Here is a 10,000-nt window from a genome sequence, read left to right on the forward strand (position 1 = left end):
GTAATATATCGCCTAACAGGCATCGTGTCTTGTTCTACATGTAAAGTGTTGCTGTTGGCCAGGGACCCTTTGTAAAGCGCTTTGAGCATGTTTAGTGGATATCGCTCTATATAAAAGGTCAGGCTAAAAAAAATAAAAATAATTTGAATCAGCGATATTTACCGACAATTGTCAAATTTACAATAAACGTTGGTAATAAAAGCCAATTTATCTCTCTTGTTTTGACTTCATTATTTACTTAATTTGCTTTATCTTATGTATTATTTCACTGTTAGAGATCTAGATCTGTTATGTTTATTTGTTTTTATTTATTTTCTTTTGCCGAAGAACGTTCAAAATGTCTGGCAGATTTTGGAACCGGCTGCACCGGGAAAGCATTCATATGGGCCCCGTTTTCTGCTCCATCAAGCACGAGGAGAGCAGAAACACACTGCGGGGTGCAACGACCAGATTCGTGTTTTCGGCAAACCGGATGTAGCTTTATGGCTGCTGCGGGTGCGCAATGGGATGCGGTGATCAAATCCCCGCGCATGCATGTTGTCAGTTTGGCTAATGTCAATATGACAGCAAATGATATAATTTTTGGTGATTTAATTTATTTTCCAATGTTATTATATTGAGTATGAAAGATTTCTCTAGTTTTTTGTTTGTTTTTTTTTTGTTTTTTTTTTTTTTTTTTTTTTTTTTTTTTGGGGGGGGGGGGGGGGGGGGGGGTATAATCCTATTTCATACGTATTATTCTATTTCACGTATATGTTTGGACCTTAATAACAATAGGAAATTGAATGACGCTTAAAATTCAATAAACAAAGACAGATTATGATGTGGACGTTTCGGACTTCCCCTTTATCAACAAAACACGACGAATGAAAACCTAAAGACACTTTATTCGTCTTTCGTGTTCCATTTATCGTGTTTTCTTGAAAAAGGGGAAAACTGAAACGTTCACATTATCTGCCATCGTTTATTGAATTGAAGCTGCAATTCAATTTCCTGTTGTTATTTATCTATTCGAGCTTTAAGCAGCTTTTCATTATCTTTAGGCTTAGGCTAAACTTATACAGTCGGGTCTGTTTGTTTTTAAGGGTTTTAAGGCGCTTGCAACACATTAAGGTCATATCAGCGCCAGTAAAAAGGAAGAAAATGGGATAGTAAAAAGTTCTAGAATTACAATTAAAGCACCCAAGAAAAGGTAAGACAACGGAGGATTGGTTTAAATAGGAAACAGATGTAGATTCCAATAGCACACTGTCAAATTAGGACTTAGTTTGAGATCAGCTAAAAGTCTCATCCAGACACAAGCACGGGTCCCCACTAAGAGGAATACACTCAAATGTTTACAAATCTTAAATAATATATAACAAACCATAATACAGTGCATAACAGAGAGATGATTTACAATGAAAAAAAATATCATCTCCCAAAATCAACTATACATTTGACTGTTTCCCTCTCAGCCAGGGTATCCGTTCAGGGCCAGGACAAAACCAAGTAATCTCATTCCAACACAAAGATTGTTTGTTTGTTTCGTTTTTAAGGGTTTTACGGCGCTTGCAACACATTTAGGTTATATCAGCGCCAGTAAAAAGGAAGAAAATGGGATAGTAAAAAGTTCTAGAATTACAATTAAAGCAGCCAAGAGAAAGGAAGAAAAAGGAGAACTGGAAACAAATAGGGATCAGATGTAGATTCCAAGAGCACACCACCAATGTACTTAGTTTGAAATCACCTACAAGTCTCATCCGGACACAAGAACAAAATCCAACAAAGAGGAATACACTCAAATGCTTACATTATACATTAAAAATAACAAATATAACAATACATAACAGAGAGATGATTTACAAGGGAAAAAATATCATCTCCCAAAACAATAACTATGTATTTGACTGTTTCCCTCCCAGCCAGGACTCCGGCCAGGGCCGGGACAAAACCAAGTAATCTCAAGTAATCCAAGACAAAGACTGAAAGCATGGTGGAAAACAGTTATACGGGGATAGAAGACACAGGATGAACCTCCCTGTCCACTATGGGAGGCCAGGAACCCCACCCAGCTAAAACAAAGACAAAAAAGAAAGTTGGAAAATTAGATACAGGGGGGATAGAAAACATAGTAAATGACCTCCCTGCCCACTATGGGAGGTCAAGAAAACCACCCAGCATTAAACAAAAAAACTAAATGAAAATAGTTATAAAAAAAAAAATCTAAAAAAAAAAAAAAAAAAAAAAGAATCAACAGAATCCAAACAAATCAAGCAAACCAGAGCAAACCAAAACCAATGTTTGTGATTCATGATGGTATTTAATCGTTACAGCACACCATTGTAATTGTAATAGGAAGAGAGCACCACAGCTGGAACAATTCACTGCGTAGAATGTGTACATATTAAATGATGATGATGATGGTGATTATTATAGGAACAATAATAATAATAATAATAATAATAATAATAATAATAATAATAATAATAATAATAATAATAATAATAACAACAACAACAAAAACAACAACAATAATAAATAATGATAATTAACCAAATTAATTAATAACCAAATTATCTCGAAGACGTGCACGCTTCTCCGCGATCAATCAAACGGCAACGTGTACACAATCCGGCCCCTCTAACAACAACAATAATAATAATAATAATAATAATAATAATAATAATAATAATAATAATAATAATAATAATAATAACAGTAATAATAATAATAACAATAACAATAACAGGCGTATCTATTTTTTTGTTTGTTGTTGCTTTAGGTCTCTTCCAACACAATTGAGGTTATATGAGAGACCGCTGAAACAAAAAAAAACAAGCAATCTAACAAAAATAGTACAAATGTCAATCAAAATCATAACCTAAAGATATCATAAGCTAAATTATAAATAACCAAGAACAAACAGGCAGAGGATTTACAGAAAAAAAAATATCCCTGTCAAAAATACAATCTACAAACAAAAAGCAGATAGGCTAGTAAAGAAAGAAGAAACTGACATCACTATCGGATCGTACACCCAGGCGAACAATAAGGTATATGTTCAAGTGATGCTACCATCAACCACCGCCAGGCGTATCTATGTTTAATCAAACATTTACTCTCTATCAAACAATGACCATGACCGTAAACAAACGCTTTTAACACTAAAATCAATCTGACACTCAAAATTACTCGGCTAAGTAGTAACTTACAAAAATGTACAAAAATGTTTTTAAAAATAAATAAATAAAAATTCAAATTAAAAATTTTTTAAAAAATCAAAAAATCAATTACATTCTATTTCTATTGTAAAAGTATTGCCATTATGCGAGCTGATCCCCGTTTTGTGGAAACAATGGAATTATATAAGGTAAATTCTGAGGGAATCGCCAGCGCCAGTCGTTGAATTACTGTCACGATACGAGTTGCCAGGTAGTTTATTGACGCCTTTGTATATTGCACCAAAAAAAAATATAATAAAGAGAGAGAGAGAGAGAGAGAGAGAGAAAGAGAGAGAGAGAGAGAGAGAGAGAGGGGGGGGGGAGGGAAAGGAAGAGAGAGAGAGAGAGAGAGAGAAGAAGAAGAAGAAGAAGAAGAAGAAGATTGTTTTGTTTGTTTTTAAGGGTTTTACGGCACTTGCAACACATTTAGGTTATATCAGCGCCAGTAAAAAGGAAGAAAATGGTATAGTAAAAAGTTCTAGAATACAATTAAAGCACCAAGAAAAAGTAAGACAAAGGGGAATGAGAACAAATAGGAATCAGATGTAGATTCAAGAGCATACCACCAATGTACTTAGTTTGAAATCACTACAAGTCTCATACAGACACAAGCACAAAATCCAACAAGAGAGAACACACTCAAATGCTTACATTATACATTCAAAATAAAAATAATACATAACAGAGAGATGATTTACAAGGAAAAAAATATCATCTCCCAAAACAATAACTATGCATTTGACTGTTTCCCTCCCAGCTAGGATCCCGCCAGTGCCAGTACAAAACCAAGTAATCTCATTCCAAGACAAAGACAGAAAGCATGTTGGAAAAACAGATATAACGGGATAGAAGCCACTGTGTGAGCTCCCTGCCCACTATGGGAGGTAGGATCCAAACAATAAGAAGAAAAGAAAAAATAGAAGAAGAAAAGAATAAAGAAGAATAGAAGAAGATAGAGAAGAAGAAGAAGAAGAAGAAAAAGAAGAAGAAGACCTTTTTATCATCCTAATTTCGACAGACAGAATTTTTTTGCTTAAACCATAATTTACTGAGTCATCTACGAATATATAATATCCTCAAGTATAAAAGTACTATCATAAAATCCGCCTTGGAATGATAATTTATTATGTATCATAGACAGTAATAATAATCATAAAAAATTATATCTTTTTTTATTTTTTTGTTGTTGATTTAGGTCTCTTTCAAAAATGAGGTATATGAAAGTGAAAAAAAAAAACAAAAAACATGCACCAAAAAAAACAATTAAATGTAACTCCAAAAAAATTATTAAGATACAAAGTTAAATTATACCAAGTAACGAAACAGGTACACAAGATTACCAGAAAAAAAATTATCCTGTCAAAATAACCATACAACCATTCAAAGGCAGGTTTAGCATAAAGAAAGAAGAAACGACTCACTATTGATTAACAATGCGTAATCATAAGGTATACGATTAAGGATGTCCATCCAAACACTAATACAATCTAATGCATTTATCTATCATAAGGATATATATATTAGGCTATATAATATATGAATTATATATTATATATATATTAAATGAAAAGAAAAAAAAAACATAAAATAATTGAATTAACATGCACAGAAATAATATTACAGAATCTCAGATTAAGTTTAAATGTATAATAATTATGAGACGGTGAGAAAAAAGGCAATCATTAATAAACATAACATATATAGAAAATAATAATTATAATAATAATAATAATAATAAATAAAGATAAAATAAAATTTAATAATAATTTAAAAATAATAAATACTATAATAAAAAATTATAATAATAGTTAAAACGCTAGTTTTAACCATTTTACTGAAAAGTGGTCCCCAATCTCTCTCAGTTGTAGCGCTCGTTTCACAAGCAAAGGACCAGTATTAGTCATCAGTTTGCGTCAATATCAATATATATATATAATATATATATTTATTATTATTATATTATTATATATATTTATATTATAATAATTATTATAGTCTAGGGTCTGATCAAATGTTTTATGTTTTATGTTTTAAGGGTTTTACGGCGCTTGCAACACATTCAGGTTACGTCAGCGCCAGTAAAAAGGAAGAAAATGGGATAGTAAAAAGTTCTAGAATTACAATTAAAGCAGCCAAGAAAAAGTAAGACATAGGGGAACTGGGAACAAATAGGGATCAGATGTAGATTCCAAGAGCACACTATATTTTAAAGTACTTAGTTTGAGATCACCTATAAGTCTCATCCGGACACAAGCACAAAATCCAACAAAGAGAAATACACTCAAATGCTTACATTATAAATTCAAAATAAAAATAATAATACATATCAGAGAGATGATTTACAAGGAAAAAAATATCATCTCCCAAAACAATAACTATGCATTTGACTGTTTCCCTCCAAGCTAGGATTCCGGCCAGTGCCAGGACAAAACCAAGTAATCTCTTTCCGAGACAAAGACAGAAAGCATGTTGGAAAACAGATATAAGGGGATAGAAGACACAGTAAGTACCTCCCTGCCCGCTATGGGAGGGTTCTGATCAAACAAATATCATATAACTGCCATTGTTCATATAGATGAAGCTTATCAGGATAAATCCCAGCTCTATGGATGGGACTTGTGCAGTTGAGGGACTAGGAAAGATAATGGAACGCTCTTAAAAAATAAATTTAAAAAAATAAAAAAATAAAATTAAAAATAATTTTTTAAAAGAAAGAAAGTAGGAAAGTAAAAAAGAGTGAACGACAGAAAACATGCACCCGAAAAAAAAACTCTTAATTCTAAGTGGACTAGCTCCAGCCAAAGAACATTAATTTATAGATGTAGGACAAAAATATAAATCTATCCCTTTGTCTGGTCGGTATATCATCAGATATGTCACTCAGTCACAATCGTTTTACGCAGAGAGCACTCGTGATACAACTCATTTTCAAATGGCACACTGTTTACCAATACACAAATACACGTAACTAATCATAAGCTAAATTCGTTAATTTCAAAACATGAAATAGAAATCGCATAAATAATCGTAACAGTAATAACATTGTAATGACAATCATAAGGATGACGATGATGATGATGATGATTATGATATAATAATAATAATAATAATAATAATAATAATAATAATAATAATAATAATAATAATAATAATAATAATAATAATAATAATACTAATAATAATAATAATAAATAATAATCAATAACAAAAGCAATATATTGCAACACATGATACCACTATATCACAAATTCAATAGCTTTGTACAACTTTAAGCCATGCGCTAAGCTAGACGATACGAAACTGTTTTCCTGGAAGACCTTGACATTTGAACAAATACTGTACTACAAAACAGTTTAGCCTGGAATCCCCAACCAATTCCATTGTCCGTTCACCAATTTTTCCTTTCTCAATCTATCTATCTATCTATCTACAGTGCAGCAGGCATTCCTCGTCCTTGGTCGGACAAATTATTTAAGATGAGGTTTTTTTTTCTTCTGTTTTTAAGAGTTTTACGGCGCTTGAAACACATTTAGGTTATATCAGCGCCAGTAAAAGGGAGAAAATGGGATAGTAAAAAGTTCTAGAATTACAATTAAAGCACCCGTGAAAAAGTAAGACAAAGGGAACTGGGAAGGAATAGGGATAGGATGTAGATTCCAAGAGCATACCACCAATAAATGTACTTAGTTTGAGATCACCTGTAAGTCTCATCTGTACACAAGCACAAAATCCAACAAAGAGGAATACACTCAAATGTTTAAATCATACATTCAAAAATAACAAATATAAAAATACACAACAGAGATGATTTACAAGGAAAAAAATATCATCTCCCAAAACAATAACTATGCATTTGACTGTTTCCCTCCTAGCCAAGGCCAGGACAAAACCAAGTAATCTCATTCCAAGACAAAGACAGAAAGCATGTTGGAAGACACAGTATGATTCACATTCTATTATCTGTTCCATAATTTGCTTGTGCAAACAGTCTTAGAAGTTTTACGACATTTGCAACACTTTTAAGGGCCTTGTTTTGTTTTTATTTTTAAGGGTTTTACGGTGCTTGCAACACATTTAGGTTATATCAGCGCCAGTAAAAAGGGAGAAAATGGGATAGTAAAAAGTTATAGAATTACAATTAAAGCACCCAAGAAAAAGTAAGACAAAGGGGAACTGGGAACAAATAGGGATCAGATGTAGATTCCAAGAGCATACCACCAATGTACTTAGTTTGAGAAGATCACCTATAAGTCTCATCCGGACACTAGCACAAAATCCAACAGAGGAAAACACTCAAATGCTTATATTATACATTGAAAATAACAAATATAATAATACATAACAGAGAGATGATTTACAAGGGAAAAAATATCATCTCCCACAAACTTTACATTTCGACTCATCCCCTCTCAACAAGGACTCCGACAAGGGAAAGGACAAAAACCAAGAAATTTCATTCCAAGACAAAGACAGAAAGCATGTTGGAAGACACAGTAAGGGGCTCCCCTGCCCATTATGGGAGGTCAGAACCCACGCACATGCTTCAGATATTAAGACCAGTACAATGAAATCATGAACAACAGGAACAAGTACAGAAGGGGGAATGCGTGCAGCACTGTATATTGTTATAGAATCCAAACCTATTAGGTGTCCATATCTCTTGATTCACATTCTATTATCTGTTCCATAATTTGCTTGTGCAAACAGTCTTCATGGGTGCCAGCAGGAGAAGTGCTGAAACCTGAAACTAAAATCTCAACACTTTGCCAAACCTGAAAATGTTCTTACTGAAAATGCTGCCTTAACTTTACTCTTATTTCTCCACAGTTTTCAAACCATTATTAAATGATTACACAGCAAACATATTGACACAATGAGGAAATTAATTTGATTTTAAAACCAACTTATAATACATAGTGAAATACTCACAGTGCAAAACACTGAAACCGAGGTATTTGACTTCGAGATATCGCGAAACCGAATTCCGGCATGAACCGGAAAACTGGCACCCATGGAGTCTTAGAAGTTTTACGACATTTGCAACACTTTTAAGGGCCTTGTCAGCATAACAACCTGTTTGAGACAAGTCTGCTTCACCCTATTATTATCAGTTACTTTAAAAAAAAAACCAAAACAAATACTGTCCTCAAGAGCTGCATTCTGACGTCATAAATATCAAAAGGCAAAAAATTGATCTTGGGATTAAATATTGATGGCAAAAGGAAGAAGAACGTCCCTCATACATTTGATAAAAATTGACAAAATTGTGAATTCCCAAGAGTTATAAAAAAAAAAAAAAGTATCAAACATAACATTGTGACTAAATGAATTTGCACTACATCTAAAAAAAAAAGAAAACGAGTAAGTTTGATCGGAAACAAAGGTATAATTTATCAAAGGTATATAATATAATTAATCATATGACAAAAAAAAGCATAAATCTTCTGAGCATGTCAATTAGTATATTACAAGTATATATATCCAAAAAAAAAAAATGTATTCTCTAACTCTAAACATTATTGTATAAAATGGTAAGTTGTGTGTGTGTTATGCTGTAGGACATCAGGTACTATTATGGATTACTTGATGAAACTGGCAATATTTTAATACTAAACAAAAATGAATATATATATATATAACAGCTTAAAAAAAAGAACAAAATACCAAACATGGAATGTTTCGGTCTCAAAACCCTTCTTCAGTCAACAACAAAAAACAATAAAGACATAAATACATGAATAAATTTCAGATCAACGACAGAGGAATTTGGTAGGTATTCTCTATAGAAGAAAATTCTTGGAAAGTAAACAAAAAGAAGCCTTCGATATGTAACTATGGAGTTCCAAATTGAGTGGAATTTGCCCATTTTTTTACGCACCAAATTTTATGCTTTGTTTAAAAACCGCTCAATTTGGAACAGAGAGGACCTACCAAATTTTTCTGTCATCAATCTGGAATTTAGTAATGTATTTATGTCTTTAATTGTTTTTTGTTGTTGGCTGAAGAAGGGTTTAGAGTCTGAAACGTTCTGTGGTATTTTGTTCTTTTTTTTAAAGCTGTTATACTCATTTTCATGTTTATTACTTTTTACCGTCCACAGCTTCTAGCAGCTTGAAATCACTTTAATATTTTAAGAATCCAATCAGAAATTGTCTAAGTCAAAATACAGAACAATTTCATAATTATTATAAAACATCTCATTTATGCAAACACTTTCCATGATTTTAGAACAGTTGACTCTGCTTAATCTCACATCAGATAATCGCACACTCCCCTTTGTTTGCAAGACTTAATCGAGCAATACTATATTAAAACCTCATTTATACAAACACACACCTGATAAAAACACACTCTGCTTAATCGGCACATTCATCCAGAGTCCCAAGCAGGCATGGGTGCAATTAAGTGAAGTGAGCCGTGAGCTACTTTATGATCTCAAAAGACAATGTGTATCTAACATGATGGCAATATCTCAGTAACACAAGCAGAAATTGTCTAAGTCGAAATCACATGTGCAGCTATGTGGTCTAATGGTATGACACTCGTCTTTGGATGGGAAGGTCCTGGGTTCGAGTCCCACTCTGAACAGTGAATAGTTGAGTCCTTGGTAAAGGCTCTTTACTCAATTCTCTCACCATCCTTTGGTGTAAAATCAGTACCTGATCGTTAACACACAACATTGTCTCTGTTAGGAACAATAAAAGTAATATTTCCTAACAGGAGTTATGTCGTGTCTTATGTATTAGGCTTTAGCTGGAAAAAGGGACTACCCTGCCTTTACAAGAATAACTACAAAT

The sequence above is a fragment of the Berghia stephanieae genome, chromosome 8 (genome assembly GCF_034508935.2).
Source record: "Berghia stephanieae isolate SIO BIC M18660-M18661 chromosome 8, UCSD_Bste_1.3, whole genome shotgun sequence".
Classification (NCBI taxonomy): domain Eukaryota; kingdom Metazoa; phylum Mollusca; class Gastropoda; order Nudibranchia; family Aeolidiidae; genus Berghia; species Berghia stephanieae.